The sequence below is a fragment of the Thermobia domestica genome, chromosome 2 (assembly GCF_964235325.1).
Source record: "Thermobia domestica chromosome 2, izTheDome1.hap1.1, whole genome shotgun sequence".
Classification (NCBI taxonomy): Eukaryota; Metazoa; Arthropoda; class Insecta; order Zygentoma; family Lepismatidae; genus Thermobia; species Thermobia domestica.
In genome coordinates, this window is record NC_137455.1 from 319662382 (window position 1) to 319680726 (window position 18345).

Here is an 18345-nt window from a genome sequence, read left to right on the forward strand (position 1 = left end):
CCACTGTTCCTAAGCTGATAGAGTCGCGACAAAAATCTAAACCTCCAGGCAACTATTCTAGCCGACTCCATAATAATTCGCCTCTTGTTCAAAGTACGGAACTTAAAACCCAATTTCTGCAATAACACACTTAAAGTAGTTCTTCGATATGGGAAGTGACCATCCTTTCGAAGTTATTAATGACATGAGTGATAAATAAAGGAAGCGATTTTACAATATTTGTGAGGACTCAATTTACGGACGCGTCTAGTGATGATAATTTAAATACCAGACACGTACTCCGTAAATTGAGACTATTTGTAGATTAGCAACCCTAAATTTCTAGAACACAGTTGTAAGTAACAGCCGAATTCGACACAAAAAGTATTATTGTTATTATTATTAAAATTTGATCATCCGGGTAGTTTTTATTGATGAAGAAAATAAAGTTTTAATTTTGAAAAATAAATAAATAAGAGTCGCATCTTCTTTCGGGAACTAAATATACATTAGCGATAAATTTCCAAAATGACTAACGTTGAAATTAAATAGCTCCGTTGGTATTCCACCAACATGGAACCTATGAATAGGTGTGCAGCAAAAGGTAATGAAATTGATAATAACAACGGTGGCCATCGAAGCGTGACGTCCATCGTACGTCCAACAGTCTGATTGCTACCAGAAAATTTAAACAGCCTAGCCCAGTTTTCGTGTGTGAAAATCCTCGACCTCCACACTTGAGGTTGGATTAAGAGACTGAAGGGTATGTCCTCTCCTTCCTCCCGCGAAAATCCAGCCGTAGACGCTTGCAATGTCTTTTCGTTAAAACTTAATCTGAGTCTGAACACACACACACTGTACAACACACAATTCTTTGGGAGGAGAGAGAGACCGGACAATACATAATATTCTGCAAAGTCACTCAGACGACACTGCCGTCTGTAAATTTATCTACACATGATCATGTATAGTGATACAAAGAAAAAAAAGTATGCACTACAAAAAAAAAAAAAAAAAAAAAAAAGGAAGGCGTTATTCACTGTGTTAGCTGTTTCAGTTCTTCAGTAACGCTGACTTCGTTTTTAAAATTTTGCATTTCTCTCTCCTCTGTTAATGTTTAAATTTGTGTGTGTGTGTAGTTCGTTAAAATGGCTAGGATTTCTTCGCCACGCGAGAACAATAAATTACCATAGTGACAGCGAGGGTCCTTGTTGGATATTGAGCGAGATGACCACTACTCTGGTTCTTAAAAGTCATTCTCTCTGTCCAAACTCCAAATAGAACACGGTAATAAAAATACATATGAAGTGAAACAAAAATAGAAGAATAAAAATACAAATTTTTATTTAATAATATACATACAATTATGGGAGGTGACGACTGTCATACACTTACTACACTCATAATGTATTGATGTTCGTGTCCAGATTATCTTGCCGCTAAGGCTTCTATATCACTAATCACTTCAGCATACGTCCTTTTAATCACTGTCCATGGTTTTATAGTATTCACACACTACACTCTTCATTTCATGAATGAAATTATTGTTTTTAACATAAGAATAATGAACATATTCTTTTGCGTTCTTATTGTTTAGCGTTCCTCTTGATTCTGTTCTCTCCGTGCAATCTTTTTTTCCTCAAACGCAAGCCCACCCTCTCTTCCTATTGGTTGGCAAAACTATTTAATATTTTTAAAATGGGCAGAAGAAGACCGGAACAAACAGGAAACTGCGTTGGTGTGTGGCGACTTGAAGCATTGTCGGTTGGTCAGTGGACGAAAGACATGAAAGCAAAAGAGGACAGAACGCTAAGGAGACGAGGGGAGTTGGTATGTGGACTTTTTTATTTAAAAAAAGAACGTTCTGGAGAGTGACTGGGTAAAACTGGAGAGAAAATGTTTTAGATGAGATAAGCGCCTGAAATGAAGTGGCCGAACTTTCGATTGAATTAAATGAGGACTGTAGATGAATAATACGTTGATAATAAGTGCACTGGCACAGTCCTTTAGTCAAAACTAAAATGCAGCATCAAATGCACTTTATATTTTGTAAATACAGAGTACATGGACACTTTCTGAAGCATGGCAAATAGCTCAGGTACACCTATCTCCAATTTACATTCGTTGGAACTCCCCCCCCCCCCGCACTATTTGTGTATTCTGATTTCTTTCCACATTGGCTACTTTTTCTTTCTTTTTTAAGATATTAGCAAAGGTTTCCAGTTTCCTTTGCTTCGTTCTTCGTGTGTTTGTTTTGCTATTTAATTTCTTGCAGTAATTATTCAGCGATTTGACGATGACCAAATTATCATTTTGAAATTTTTTTTCGGAGACGTCTCCTTCGCATATACCATGAGCTTCTAAAACCTCATACCTTAGCACAACATCTAAAGTACTTTTCATCGCAACACTTCTTTGATTAGTAATTTTCAAGAATTCACCCTCAAAATCACTACACAATTTTTGAATAATATTGTTATTATATACAACAGCATTGACAACATTTTCTTGGAGATACGTTAGTCTTCGTCTGTCAAGATTGCTAATTTAGGAGAATGAAATATCCATTTCATCACTTGATGTTTTTGCAAGAAATACATTTTATTATTTCCAACACCGCGTGCACGCAATAACCAGCAATGTACGTCACTACTGGCAGAGACTAACTTTTGCAATATTATTTTCTGTTACAACAATGTGAAAGGGAAATATATCATCCAATGATGTTCTAATTAGGTCGCTTAAGCCTTTCTTCCAAAAAGTCTCCATTACTGGAATATTTCCAAGATGATTCGATAATAATTCTGATATCATCATAGTTTGCATTCTGAATTTACTTTCACCCTCAAATATCTGTTTTATAGATACACTGTATTGAGCACCAGTCAATTGCCTATATTGTCCGAACCTAGCCTCAACTGAATCCGTTTGAAATTTCCTAGGCAAAGTGTATTCCATTCCAAGTTCAGAACAGCAATAATTGGTAACTTGAAGCAATGAATGTGTGTTATCGTCAGATGTGTCTCTTTAGTTAGCATTCCTTTATCACCATTCATGCTCTCCCATGCTTCTAGCCAATCTAAAAATCTTGAAAAAATTGATACTTTTCATCTGAGTCAGAACTAGTTGGTGTTCTAAGCCATCGTTCAATCGAATCCCCTTATATGGCATTTTTAGGTTTACAATATCCTACCTTCGGAATATAAATTTTATGTACGCTGCTGTTTCTTTAAAATGTGGTAAAAGTGCTTCTGCAACAAATTGATTGAATACTTTAAGCACTAGTTTGACAGCCTGTTTCTCTAAATTAGAGATAGATTTTAGTCAAATTATAGCCAAATTTAACCAAGCTAATCTTCTCAATATCATGCAATTTTTGGAAAGTTAAAAACGACGCTGTACGCTCACGTTAAAATCAGTTGCGTCAAATAGCGGATAAAACATAGCTTTTTCTGGATTCTTTACGTTTATGCAATTATTTCTTAGTGACTTCAGTAAGTGGACAGGATCAATAATAAAAAAACAAAGGTCTATTTTTGTCCATTGAGTGAGGGTAAACTATATTAATACTAGGCGGTGTTACGAAGAGATACATAGATTTTCTGTTTAAAGAGTGTTGTCACTGATAACAGTCTTGCACACTATACCAAGAAAACCAGCGTGTAGGGACTAACCTTTCTAGTCTTAAAATGGGTAACTTCAGTTTTCTTGGAGCTTCTAAAAATAACTCATGTCGTGGAGCACTGTTTGATATGAAGCTGAAGATAATTTGAACAGTAGAAAAGAAATTTTTAGCCTCTGAACAACTCCTAGTGAATGCACTAATACCACTATGATCGTGGCGGTGAGCATGACAATGAACGTACAGAGCATGAGGTGCTTGCTCTTTTACTCTAATTTGGATGCCGCTTGCACACCCACTCATGACATTGGCACCATCATAACACTGTCCAATACAACTTTCAATGCCCCATCCTTGTTCTGAAAGAAGGGAGAAAATATAATTTGTAATATTCTTCGCAATACAGTCTTTTAGGTTATGTAAACCAATCGTTCTTTCTTTCACCTTGCAATCCTTAGAATCAACGGATCTAATCAGAATGGCCAATTGTTTAGCCTTGGAACAGTCTTTGATTTTGATTTTATCTGCCATTATTAAATAGAAACCAGCTTTTTAATAAACTCTTTCAACGATGTTTGTCTAATTCGTGAATAAAACACGAATATGAGATTCTGATATTCTGGAGAGCTATGGCCATATCGACGGCTACTTTTTTTTTTTTTTTTTTTTTTTTTTTTTTTTAACCTTAAATTAGTGGTAGTCTTTGTAATGTTTCTAACATCTCCAGAAAGTTACCTTTATTCATAGAGTCCTCTTAGTCATCATGTCCTCCGTATCCTAAACCTTTCCGACCCGGAAAACTGACCACACTCTGAAGTGTTTTCACATGCCTTCGATTTTCTTCAATTTCTGGAGAGGTTGCGTGGTTGTTTCCAGGGAGACTACAGAGTTCCGCAGGTTCGTAGAGGATTCCCTGTGGTCCTTGGATTCGGTATGATCTGGAGCCTGAAGTGGGTCTTGAGATGGTGCGTACCAGTTTGTGTGTTCCATTTTGCCAGCTTGATCCGGAGAAGTCGTTTCCGCAGTCGTGTGGCGAAGTTGTTCCACAGTGTTTTGTAGTTTAGATGTCTTGTCCTTCGCCACTGTTTCCTTGCCCAGCGCTTAAGGTGAATCAAGAATGTGGTTCTTCTATCTTCTGCAGTTGTTGTTGGTAGTGGTCGCTGAGTTGTAGTTGTTGATTGCGGCTGTGATAGATTGTACTGCATATTCCAGTTCTTCCGCTGTGTTGAGTGGTTTGCGGGGGTCCGTGAGTTCCACCATCATCTGCGTAAAGGTGTCCTAGTCGGTTGTGGCTATTTTTGGAAGAAGTTGAGAGCTTATAAGATGGTGGATGATGGAGACAGTTTGTATTACTGGGATATGGTGTGATCGAAATGTGTGGATGACCTCTGGTCCTTCTAGTATGGCGATGTTGGCCAGCAGTGCCATATCCAGCACATCTAGACGTCCACCGTTGCGCGGGTAATGCGTGGGCTCGGTTGATGCAGAGGCAATGAAGTTAGGGTGTTTGCAGTTTAAATCGCCTCTGATGAAGATTCTTCGCGAAATTGTCGCAGCGTCTGGAGGTCTTCTGGATCGAGTCTAGTTTTAGGTGGGCGGTAGGCAATCAGTTGGATTGGTCTTTCAGGTAAATGTAGTGTTATTCCTGTGACCTCGAGTGATCTGAGTTGCATTGGTGAAAGAGGATCGTGAGAGAGGGAGTTCTTTATGGGGATTGCTGTTCCTCCCCGGCTGGTTGCTCCAGGATGGTCGGTGCGGTGGATTTTGTAGTTTCTTATACTGAAGGAGATTGGTGGTTTGAGTAGGGTTTCAGACAGGAGAAGGATATCTACGTGTTCACGGTGGGCTCATTCCATGTTAAATAAACCAATATCAGATTTTATGGTTGCCCTTACATCATGGATTTTCTTCATATTTTTTCTTTGGGTAGATACCCATGAGAAATGACCACAGGAATATTTGCAGATTTTTATCTCCTAAACGGACCTCAGGAAAAATAAATGAAAATATGGCATTTTCCGAGACTTCTGCCGCGGAAAAATCGACATGTAATCTTAAAAATTCTGTAACTCCCTTATTTTTCGGCCAATTGAAGTGTTTCTGGTGTCAAATTAAAGCTAATAGTCTCTACTGTTCAGAACTACTGTTGAATCAGAAAAAGGTTTTCATAGAAAACAGATACAAACTCTGAAACACAATTTGTATGATTTATATGTGATTTTTGTTATATAAACTGCTAAATCACTGAAAACACAACCGCACATTTTTACCTCAGATTCACCTAAATATGTATGTTCAATAGTGCAAAAATGAAAAGGGTGTTTTTTGTGGTTTGTCAGTAAGAAATTATAATGCAGGGACACGACTTATGGCACGTTATTGACATGTGTTGAATATTGTACAACAATTCACTGGCACACTGTTGGTTTTTTATGTTCACAGAGATATACAAATAATATCTGGGTAAAATGTAGGAGTTACAACAACATATTAGCTACACATATATAGGCAGATACTACTACAAATAAATACCTGAATAAATAAAAGTTTAAAACGTCCCCTTCTTTTGCATCAGCTGGTAAGTTGAAGCATGAATGGCCTCAGCAACTGATGTTTGAACACTGTCTGCAATGAAGTAGTTTCTTCCTGAAAGTGTTTTGAAGTTTGGCACTGGAACCTCTTTGATAATATTTTCAAATGGCACCCAACAATAGTCTTCTGTTTCTGGCCAAAAAAATGTATTCGAAGGTCCAGACGGGTGCATAAATTGAACTTTTGCATCCCCCTCAGAGTAGGAGATTTCAATGACTTTTCCTATCCACCACTTCCTGTCATACTGAACAGCGTAAAACTTCTCTTGTGACACTTTGATGAAAGTATCCCTTTCCTTACATCCAAACACAGCTTGAAGTAATGTCTTTGATGATTATGTTCCCTTCACAAGGAGGATTAATCCATGCAGAGACTGGAAGAAATGGTTTTCTCTTGTTCCTGGTACTGAGTTGGCAGTTTCAAAACGTTTTTCCAAAAATGTGTACTTTCTTCTATTTCTTTTTCATCAACATAGAATGATGTTATTCCTTTTACATTTTCGGCAGCAAATTTGTTCACATCTTCTGCACTTAAAATGTGACCATCTGTAGTTCTCTGGAGACTTGCTCTAGTAACAAGTCTCTTAATGGTACCACCTATTCCATCACATGCATTTTTTCCATGGCTTGTGGCAAAAAAAAAAAAAAAAAATCCACTCAGCCGTTAAGCCATGGTCTTGATGATGGTGACAAAGGTTAATAAAGTTTTTATAGTTCTTGTACTGCGCCCCGGCTCCGTCACTAAAGTAAATTGCATGTGTGAGGTTCGGATTTTCAGTTAATATGTACTGTATGGATTTCTTCTGAAATGAAAGAAACGTGCAGATATCATGTTTTAGACAGTTACTAATGAAACACATTGACAATGATGTAAGTACCGTATCTTTCTTCGTGTAAACAACAACAGGGTGTATTGTAACTTGGATATTGTGCCAATGGAAGCCTTGAGTAGCATTTTGTACAATGCAGGTGTAATTTTCACTGAAATCTACCAATATAAAACATTCATTAATTGCTAATTTGGTTTTCACTTCTTTCAGGTAAGCACTCTGAGACTTGGCAATGAAATGATGTTTTGTCAGCGTCCAGTTTATTAACTAGAGTATCGATGAATTCATCAAACAGATTTAACTAATGTTTCAAGCATAGAACGATCTGTTTGAAGCCACTGCTTGAAAGTAACATCATCTCTTGTTTCTAATACCTCCAGTTGCATTAAATAGTCATGAAGGGGAGTTGTACCTGGACAGTTGGGGCAACGGTGAAGCATGCACTCTTCTGATTCTATATCAGACACTATTTTCCTGAATAATTCCTGGTAGGGCACAGGAATGTGAATACTCTGCAGCATTAATTTCACATTTTGGTGGCAGACACAAATGGAATGTATTCCCCGACTGGTGATTTTGACACATTCTTTAGGTCGGAGTTCGCAGAATTTAGAAAATCCAACCTTATCATGGGGATGTTTTTCTTTGAAGGCAAGAAACACATCTTTAAGGTTGTGGATGATCAATCGTTTAACGTTCAATACCCTTTTCCCACTCTCCGTTGGTACAGATATGACATCTCTAGTGTTTGATGATATCCGACTAATATCATCATCATAGTAGTGAAGTTCAATGTTCTTTACTACATTATGTGGGAGAGTATGTCCTTTCTTTTGACTAGGTTTGCCTAGAATCCCCTCATTTTGTAATATTTTCCTTGCTCTTTTTTTTCTTTCTTTTCTTTTTTTTTTTTTTTTTTCTAAATGCACAGTGGTATTGAAATAAGACACTGTGTTTTGGATACTCAATGATTCAGGGACAAGGGTTAATATTTGGACTTTTTCATCAACACTGCTGGCAGAAAACTTTGCGCGAAGTCTCTCCATCAGACATTCACAATCCTTACATTTTTTGTCTTCATCCACCTCATTCGTACAGGACTGGGACCCTTCAGTACCAAAAGCGTTTGCTGCTAACCCTGTAAACTGGCAGCAAGACGACTAGCCTCATGTGTTAAGTATATGCCTCTTGTGTCCACTTTTCTTTCGGTAGCTTTCAGTGGTGAACAGTTAAGTAATTCACACGCTTTATTAAGTTTTTCTAAGACAGATTCATCTGGTTCGTAAGCGTCATCAGAATCAAAGTTGATTTCACTGTCCGATTTGCTGCTGCTTGCTATCACTGCTTTCCTGCAAGATATACACAATTTTGTGCCAGGAATTAGTTCAATATCTGCAAATCTTCTGGAAAATGCCAGCGAAATAGATTTTAAACTTTTCACTACCTTTTTCTTATGCTTTTGAAAAGGATCAATGCATGTTCTCTGCCTGTCTTCATAAAGAGATAAATACTGCTTTAAATGGAAATCACAAATAAATTTCAAGTCAGAACATTTGGCTCTAAGTCTGATAAGTTCCACATCACTTGCTTTCAAATTACACACGGAAGTTACTTTCCTGTCTGGAACTTCCTCACATTCCTCATACTGCCTGCAAACGGAACACTGGTCACCTGGTTCCATTTTCAGTAACACCTTTTCAACAGTTCAACATGTGTATACCAGAAGCTCTGAAGGCCAACTGAATAGGAGCTGCCACTTTGACACAAGCAAGTGGCTGTTTGAACAGGCTCAAACACGTCCAAACCTGTTAGATCCAGCACAGAACATGTGCTTCTTAGGTAACTCATTCTTCACCAGACACAGCTTTTATAAGTTTCATACTGGACAAGTCATTTAAAAAGCATATCCTATTATTTAATAATGTAAAATAATATATATATATATTAACTAATTGCCGAACGTCAGTGAGGCTCCCATTTGGACTCGATCTGCATTTGGATTTTCATGTCTGTATGTATGTCTGTACCACGCTACAGGGCGCAATTTTCGGTATTTTAATACGAAATTTTGAGGATAGTACTACGAGATACCCTAAACTTGCTGTATAGATTTTGGCGGTGATCAAAAGTAAAATTTCAAAATGGCGATCGCTTGTTCAAAATGGCGGCCATCCACTCTATACGGCGCAATTTCCAGTCTTTTAACACGAAAATTTGAGGTAAGGACCGTGAGACGCTCGAAATTTGCTTTATAGATTTTGGTAGTGAACAAAGGTAAAATTTCAAAATGGTGGCCATCCACGCTATAGGGCGCAGTTTTCGGGTTTTTGACTTGAAATTTTATGAATAGAAGCATGAGACGTATATACAATTTACTGTGCTTAACATTAAAGTGGAGCAATGTCAACTTTCAAAATGGCGGTCGATTTTTAAAATGGCGGCCATCTACACTCCAGGGCGTAATTTTCAGTATTTTGACTTGAAATTTTGAGAATAGAAGCAAAAGACATATAAAATTTAGTGTATCTAACAATCAAGTGATCCAATGTACAATTTCAAAATGGCGGCAAACTTTTTCAAAATGGCGGCCATCCACTCTATACGGAGCAATTTTCGAAATTCACGTGAGGCACCTGGTCATTAGACCCACTAGTAATAGTAATGTGGCAATTGTGATGGGGAGTGAGTGAGCGAGAATGTCATTGCAATTGACTTCATTCAATATTTATGATATGCTTCCGTATTCATAAAATAATGTTTCAATATATTAATTTTTGCACATTAGGCGTACATCTCAACCAAGCCAAATGTAACCAATGAAGTAAACATTCCAACAAAATGCAACATTTCTATAGTTAATAACATATAGTCCCTGCATTATAATTTCTTACTGACAAACCACAAAAAACACCCTTTCATTTTTGCACTATTGAACATACATATTTAGGTGAATCTGAGGTAAAAATGTGGCGGTTGTGTTTTCAATGATTTAGCAGGGTTTTTTACAAAAATCACATATAAATCATACAAATTGTGTTTCAGAGTTTTGTATCTGTTTTCTATGAAAAACTTTTTCTGATTCAACAGTAGTTCTGAACAGTAGAGACTATTAGCTTTAATTTGACACCAGAAACACTTCAATTGGCCGAAAAATAAGGGAGTTACAGAATTTTTAACATTACATGTTGATTTTTCCGCGGCAGAAGTCGCGGAAAATGCCAGATTTTCATTTATTTTTCCTGTGGTCCGTTTAGGAGATAAAAATCTGCAAATATTCCTGTGGTCATTTCTCATGGGTATCTACCCAAAGAAAAAATACGAAGAAAATCCATGACATAAGGGCAAATGGCATTGGTTCATTTGACATGGAATGAGCTGGTGGAGGAAATCTTCGGGGGTTGGCTTCTGATTGCGGATACCTTCCGCATTCCAATAAACAACTCTTAGGACACGAGAAACGCTTCGTTTAGTTGGAGCCATCATCCGTAAGTGTGACAACTACTTCTAGCATGGTGGTCATCTTGCTGATGGGATCCGTCGCTGTTGCAACTTTCCTGAGTCCTGTCTTCAAGTTGTGGAGGAATGTTTTGAAAGTAAGTCCTTGAAATAGGGCCATGATCTCCTTGATCGTCGTGGCAATTGAGGTGTCGTTCTCTGGAGTTGCTGTTGCCTTTTGGGGAGGCTGAGTAGTTCGTTTTTGGGGTACAGTGTATTCTTGGCTTTTCACCTGTATGGGTTTGTTCTGCTGTGTGTTGTTCACACTGGTATTCTCTGCTGGGGTTGAGTTCTGAGGTGTCTCTGGCACTTGCTCCTGGTGCGTGGTGGTTCTGTTGTGGTTGGTATATTCTGGAGTATTCTGCGTAACTTTCCGGTTTTGCGGCTATCTTCTCGCTCTCTCTGCTTTGAGGGGAGGGCACCCCCTGGTAACTGGCCGAGTGGTTTCCACCACAGTTCACACACTTAGCTGGTGTTTCTTGCGATGTTTTTGGGCACATAGTGCTGAGGTGTGTTTCCTCACACTTTATACATTAAGGGTTGGCTCTGCATGTCCTTTGGGAGTAGCCTACCCTCTGATATCGGTAACACTGGAGTATGCCTTGGCCTCGATAGGCTTCCACTTGTATTTTATAGTTCATTAGGCATTTGAGTTCGTAGATATCCGCCATCCTAGGAGCCTTGTCTAGTGACACAAGGAACAGTGGGTAGAGAGGACGCTCTCCGTTTGCGTCACTACATCTTTCATCTGTTTGACCTTATCCACTGGGTAGTTCAGTGCTTTCAGTTCGACGTAGATAACTTTGACGCCTGTATCAATAGGAAGTTTTCTGATAACCACTTTAAATGGTCTGCCTGCTTTGGGGATTTCCGATGCGTATGACCTATTGGTTTGCATACAGTACGTTTCAATTTTTTTCGTAGTCCTGCATGGAGGCGAACTGGAATGATATGTAGTATTTACAATTGCGTACCTTGGAGGCCACCTGGCAGAGTTGGGACATGGACTTAATGCAGTTGTACTGTTTCTTCACTCCGTATACAGTGAGTGGAGGTACATTCTTTTTGGACACAATGATCACTTCCTCTTCGTTAGTGTTGGTTTGTGCGTTATCCTCTTGATTGTCATTCGGTAGATCGTTTTGGTTGCCAAGTGCAGAGTATTTGTTTCTGTCTCTGAAGTCAACCAGGGGTGATGTAGGGACAGTGTTTGGGCGTCTTGCTCGTTTCTTAGGGTGCTTGAAGGCCGTGACTGATTGCTGGAAGTCACTTTCGTTTGCATCCGATTCCATGTCTCTTAGGTTACCTTCTGCCTGTTCAAGTTTATCTTGGGCGCCAGTTGTGGGATATAGTGGTTTGTTGCAGGAACTTGGGCTAGCTTGCGCGTTGCTAGTGCTTGCGACTGCTTGCAGGTCATCTTGACTGAGTGGTGGGATGGGCTTAACGCTGATATTTCTTCGTCTCTGAACGGTCCCTAGACTGATGAAATTCATGGATTTAAACTGTTTTGTTAGACTTCCAACTGATGCTGACAACTAACATCTAACCGGGTTCTAACGATATGAGCCGAGCTCTTCGCTTACAAAGGGGAAGAAGCAGAAGGTCGGTCACGATAATTGTCGCCACTGAGTGAGAGAAATTGTGCTAAAAACGTCATGTAGCAGTTAGGGTTGAACGATTGGAGAGACACCTGGTGACATTTACATAAATTATTATTTTTGTTGCTCTGTGAACAAAGAAAGAAAGAAGTTACATGTTAGCTAGGCTAACTAATCAACATAGATAAATACGTCATAAAATACAACTATAATAAAGATGATAATAATAAAACTCCATCTTTGGCCAAAGATAATGTATTTATGCAACTGGTTTTTTTAATGAAAACAGGGATTGCATAATTCTACCCGGTTTAAAAAAATGTTAAAATATTTGATACAGTAATTTGTTATACACTTAAGTAATATACATATAATATGTATATAAAGTAATATGCATGTAGTAATATTCTTTGTACTATAGCAGTTTCTTTGATCACAGTTCATAGAAAATCACCATTTAGTAGAATAGTCTTTAGGTCTGTTTTAACCCTTTCACTACTGGTGGGGACAATATTTAACGCTCATCTTTATGGCTCTTGCTCGTATGTAAAATGTGCCTTCAGGTGGACATGTAAGAAGTATTTTGACGCGATACAAGCATCTTCGAGACCATCACTATCTGGCAGCGTTGTATTGAACTCAAGATGGTGGAATGATAGAAGAAGACGACAGGAATGTTAAATGTAATTATAAGATTTTGAAAATATGCATAATAAAAATTATAATAAATGGTTCTGGACTGGAAAATAAAGATTCTTTCTTTGTTTTAGTGTAAAATATCTAGTTATAATATCGTTTTCTAGTTCGTTTCATGGAATGAAATACTATGTCTCGTAGAGGGGATATTGGCAGCTAAAGGTTGTTACGGAAGATATTTCGCAATATATGCATTTTTCCGCCTACATGAGGTTTTACCGGAAGCCTGGTACTCAGGATACACCCTTGGCACAGTTGCCTTAGAAAATCCGGGTGTCGCAGCCACTTCCGAAATCAAGAAACCAAGTCGTTAGGTGTTTCACAGTCAAATGTGAGTCCAAATGACCATAAGTATATGGAAATTACTAATTTCTTATACTTATTATATTTATTTTATCGTAGCTAAAGAACAGAAAGTTTATTTTCATCATGTTATAAATACAATACGAATCTAGTGAAAAATAAGTGAAGACCTGGAGTAAATTAAGATTTAATGTTAAGTACCATTTGAACAGTTTTGAGATAATTATGTTTGTCCTTGAGAATTTGTGCCGTGCACATACACCTCACACATTCTATTGGCAATGATCTGGACTACTACGCACAGGTTTGGCGATTAAATTCGATTATACTTAAACTGGCTTGGCCCATATACCATCATTCTGGTTATAACTCGAAACTTCAGAAAATGACACTTACATCGAAATTTACTTCAGGTCTTCAAGTAGCGTTTACGATGTATTGAACCATAGTTGTCAAATAGAATTTCATAATATCAAGCTTTGACTGTTATCAGTGCAAAAATTAATTTTCCATACTATTATGTACTCTATTATTCACGCATAATGTTGTATATGCAGGATCCTAAGGCAAATAAATGTGACAACTCGATCACAAAGGTGAATGATTGTAGTATTTCTAAATTTCACTCACTTTTTCTATTTAGTACCAGATTTGCCACTTACCACCAATGTCCCCCAGAAGTAACACGCTGCATTTTCCTACCAACATTCAGAAAGTAAAAAAGTATTACATTATCCCCTTGTTTATGTTTGTTCAAGTCAAACTAAAGTATAGAATAATTTTTCAGACGTGTAGAATTAAATCAGTAGTGAAAGGGTTAATTATTCACCACAACATCTTTTAAACACTCCGATATATTTGATGAATCACCACTACACTTAGTAGTCACTGAACTTGAAACGTTTCTTTGCGCGTAGAAACTCATGGTGTTCACAATCACTATCATTTTTTTTACCGGGCGGCAAAGGAATCTCGTCCGATTTGAATAACTCTATTTGAAGAATTTGAAGAATGTCATCATTGAGATCAGTTGATTCCATCATTTGTTGAACTGTTCCCTCCGAATTTGAGTCACTCAATTTCTTGTAGAGTGAAGTGATACTCCGGTTGCTGATATTCTCGTTTTTCCTTGGAGTAACAGGTTTTTGAAGATCTTCCTTTTTTTGCCATCTGCAGGCTTTCGTCAAGATTCACCTGTAGTTCTAATTCCCGACGGTTCACTCTTGGCCTACACGACGAAGAGTGATCGTGTCTTAGGCTGCGAAATCTTTGTTTTCTGCCCCTTGCCACGTGTGGTCTCCCAAGCTCATATTTAGGGCAAGTATTAAGCCTCCAGGCTAAACTCTCCTGTTACTGCGGAAGGTGGGCAGCGAAATCTGGGGAGTGGAAAATATGGTTTGAATTGGTCTGCTTGGGCGCGTGTCTGCTTTCCACCTTTACAGTGTTGTAATATATATGCGTTTTTTGCTACTCTCAGGGTTAAGGTGGTCTAATATATTTCGCTAAGAGAGAGATCTTGGGAAGACAAGAAAGGCGTTTTGCCTTAAGCCAAACCTTTTCGCCTAATTTAAATTATTTTCTTTGCGCCCTTTATTATAATTATTAATTTTTCTTTAGTGGTGTTTGTTTTGAATGAGATTATCTTTTGTAAGTATTTATTTATTTATTTTATTATCTATCACCTATAACAGAGATTAAGCTCCAATTACAATAGGCATTATAACTATGTAATTAGTAATATGCAGATTTACGAACATACATCACAACATACATAAGCTATCACATTGTACAAATAATCAATATAATATACATGTTCGAAATTACATTGTACGAATAATTGATATAATCTAAATATTTGCAGTTACATGATAATTCTTAACCATTGCACAACATTACAGCCACAGCGTATGTATTGAAGGTTATCCCTAATTCTTTCAGCGTACTGAGAGTGAGATTTTCCAGAACTTATGCTCTTCCATTGAATAACCTGAATTTAAAAATGGAGATTTTAACTTTCTTCTGAAGTGAAGAACTGATGGTTCAAAACTTTTATGCACATTTTTTGGTATTGAGTGCGGACTGAATAAAGTTAAGATTTTCCGATCAATTGTGACTGTCGGTATAAATAGCTAATAATTTCTTTGCTTGTTACACATAGCATTCACTTTTGTTTTCTTTTGGACGATATTTGCTAATATAAATAGAATGGATTGAAAGTACCTTAAGACGGTCCTTCCATAATTTACTAGTAAACACGGCATGATTGTCTGATGTCAGACGGGAATAGAATTTGAAATTACAAAAGAATTCAAAACACTCTGCTCTTTTCTGAGAAGTTATTACTTTTAACGGATATAGCCTTGTAAAACGACTAAACTCATCGACTAGGACGAAAACAAAACAATATCCCCTTTTTTAGATCTCAAAAGAGGACCAGATGTGTCTAAATGGAAAAGTTGGCCACTTTCTTAGACCAAAGAGCTGGCCAAGTTACCAATTTTTGAATTTTGAGAATCTTGTAGGTAGCACAGACCACAGATGATCGACAAAATTGAATTACATATTTCTTCCACCCTTTCCAATAGTATAGTACTTTAATTTTATCAAGGGTTTCTGCGATACTAGGGTGACCAGAAAGCTTGTTGCAATAAAGATCATCAAGCACAGTAAATCTTGCAGACTTAGGGAGCCATATTACCCAATGCTTCCCCTCAAAAGTTCTTATCTTTCTAAGTAATAAACCTTCACTGTCTAAACAAGTGACTTTCTCTAACTGATGAATTTCTCGCTTCATTTTTCCGCTGAGTCGTTTGCTTTTCCCTTTATGCCTATTTATTTAGATAATAAGTAAATCAAAAGCGATTCGACGAAAATTCTTTTAAGGCAAAATAAAAAAAAAAAAAATAAAAAAAATACGGGACTCCTTCACTTCAGAGCCCTATCCCTTAAGTCGGAAGATCATCACTTAGACCTATAGACTCCTACAAATTTCTTAGTCAGACTCCACCGATCCGTCATTCCCTCACAGTTTCATCTGACGCCTACCTCTATCAGGAAAGCCTGACTACAACTTTCCGTCCAAAATATAAGAGATCCTGTTGTCAATGGACATCACTTAGGTTTTCTCTGGCCTAGCAAAAAAGATCTAAGAAAAAACCTAAGAGAGTTTTCTGCCTCTGAGGTTAAAAAAAATAACCTACTTCTCCTCACTAGAAGATAACGGGAATTACTTATCCCAATAAGCTATCATTTAAGCTTATAACACTGACTAGCTAAATGTCCTCAAACGTGGTCATCACTCAGACCGAAGGAAATCACTTATCCCTTGCTCTGACCATCACTTAGGCCAGTCCCTACTATTCATTAAAATATCAGAAAATTCTAATGCCATCACTCAGGCTCCAGAGAAATCATTTATTCTCTGTCATCGGTCATCATTCAGACCGTTCCCTACAAGATAGGAAAGAAAAAAAAATGAGGCAAGACCTTAATAACGAAGAGTGGCTCTAACAGCCATAGTCGCCCAGCAGTATCCCCCTATGCGGCGAGAGGCTTCCTTTTATATGGTCGATGACCCTTCCCCTTTTAGTTTGCTTAACTTTGTTTTCGCTTAAAAATCCGCAAAAAAGTCTTTTGGAAAAAACGAGCAACCGTCGCTATCCTCTGGAAAATTCCATCGATCACTATAAGAAAATCTATATAAAAAAAACTTGAACGTAGAGTTCGTTAAATATAGCTGACAAGAAAAATCCAAGCAGGAATACATAACTTGAGCAGATATACACATACAAATAAGCAATATCCAATATGAAATTATAAATATATATAACACACAATACGATATATGTAATTAAATATATGTCTGGCCAGACTTACCTTTGTCAATAACAACAACATTATATACACTTGTACACTTAATTATTTATTCACAAAATAAACACAGTAAGGGCGAACCCTCGTCCTTACATAGCACTTGACGAACTTAAAAAAAAAAAAAAAAAAAAAAAAAAAAAAAAAAATCAGATTCCTCGTCAGTTCAACGTCTCTCACTGTTCATTCTGGAATCTTTTTATTCTCTTTTTTTTTTAAAAAAAACAAACAATATTCACAAATTCGAACACAATTCGCAATTGAATCAGAACAAAAAAAAAAAAAAAAATACGTATGATTGCTTCACTTCTGCCTAGTCTAATGTCACGAATTAATCATAAATTCCACTTCACTGATTGAAAAACACTGCTCTTTCCCCTAGAGTTCATAGTTCCTCAAAAAACTGCACCATGAGTCTTTAGAAGGATAATTTTCTAATAACTGTATCCTTCCCTTTATTTTCACTAACCTCGAGAAATTTCCCCGGAGTTACTGGAATTCCCTGGATCTCGTCATCATCCACACAGATGGACAGTACATCATCATCTAGATCATGTTCGTTGTAACCAAACGAATTTGATGATCCAGGCTTAGGGTCTTCTTCCTTCCGGACACTGAATTTAGCTCTTTTGAGAGTTCTAAGAACTCCAATGTAATATAATAAACAAATATTAATTGCAATATAAAGAAAACGTCAAAATACTATGTGGTTGTTCAATCATAATGTTCACTAAATAATAATAATAATAACATGCTGAAGAGTGAGGAGCACATAGAAGCGTAATGATGATCAAAGCTGTCCACTGCAAGCTCTTTTTAACTTATAAACAGAACAGGTTTCCTTACTTACTTCAGGATCCACGCTGATTAAAAACACTTTTAAAGCTTTTCGATTTTCTCCTAAAATCGTCCTCAGGTGGTGGAAATGTAGGCGATTAATGATTAAAATATGTTAAAAAAAAATAAAATAAAATAAAAATAAAAAAACGAGCATCTGCTTTTAGTCCAGACCAATGGCATGGCTGCTAGCATTGGTCTGGACTAAGAGAGTAGACCAATGCCAATGCCAGAAGGGCAGCTGCTCGTTTTTTTCTTTCCTATTTTTCTAAAAGTGTTTTTAATCAGCGTGGATCCTGCCGTAAGTATAAATTATGTTATCCACGCAGCGTGTTCAATACTTAGGTTTCCTTACCTTTATAATTTTAGCTTAGAAAAAAAAAAAAAAAAAACTGATATAGAATTTAGAAGGAAAAGTAACAAGTAAGTACAAAAATGAATATTAATTTTAACAATTTCAGAGCGAAACCTTTTTCACCCGTTTCTAAATACCACTCAATGGGTAGCCTTATGGCTGAATATCA

At 37.2% G+C, this 18345-nt stretch overlaps 1 protein-coding gene across 2 annotated transcripts in view; it reads left to right on the forward strand.

Annotated features, from left to right (window-relative positions):
* Positions 1 to 18345, forward strand: part of WRNexo (WRN exonuclease) — a 291251-nt gene that overhangs the window by 100131 nt on the left and 172775 nt on the right. The window lies entirely within an intron of this gene.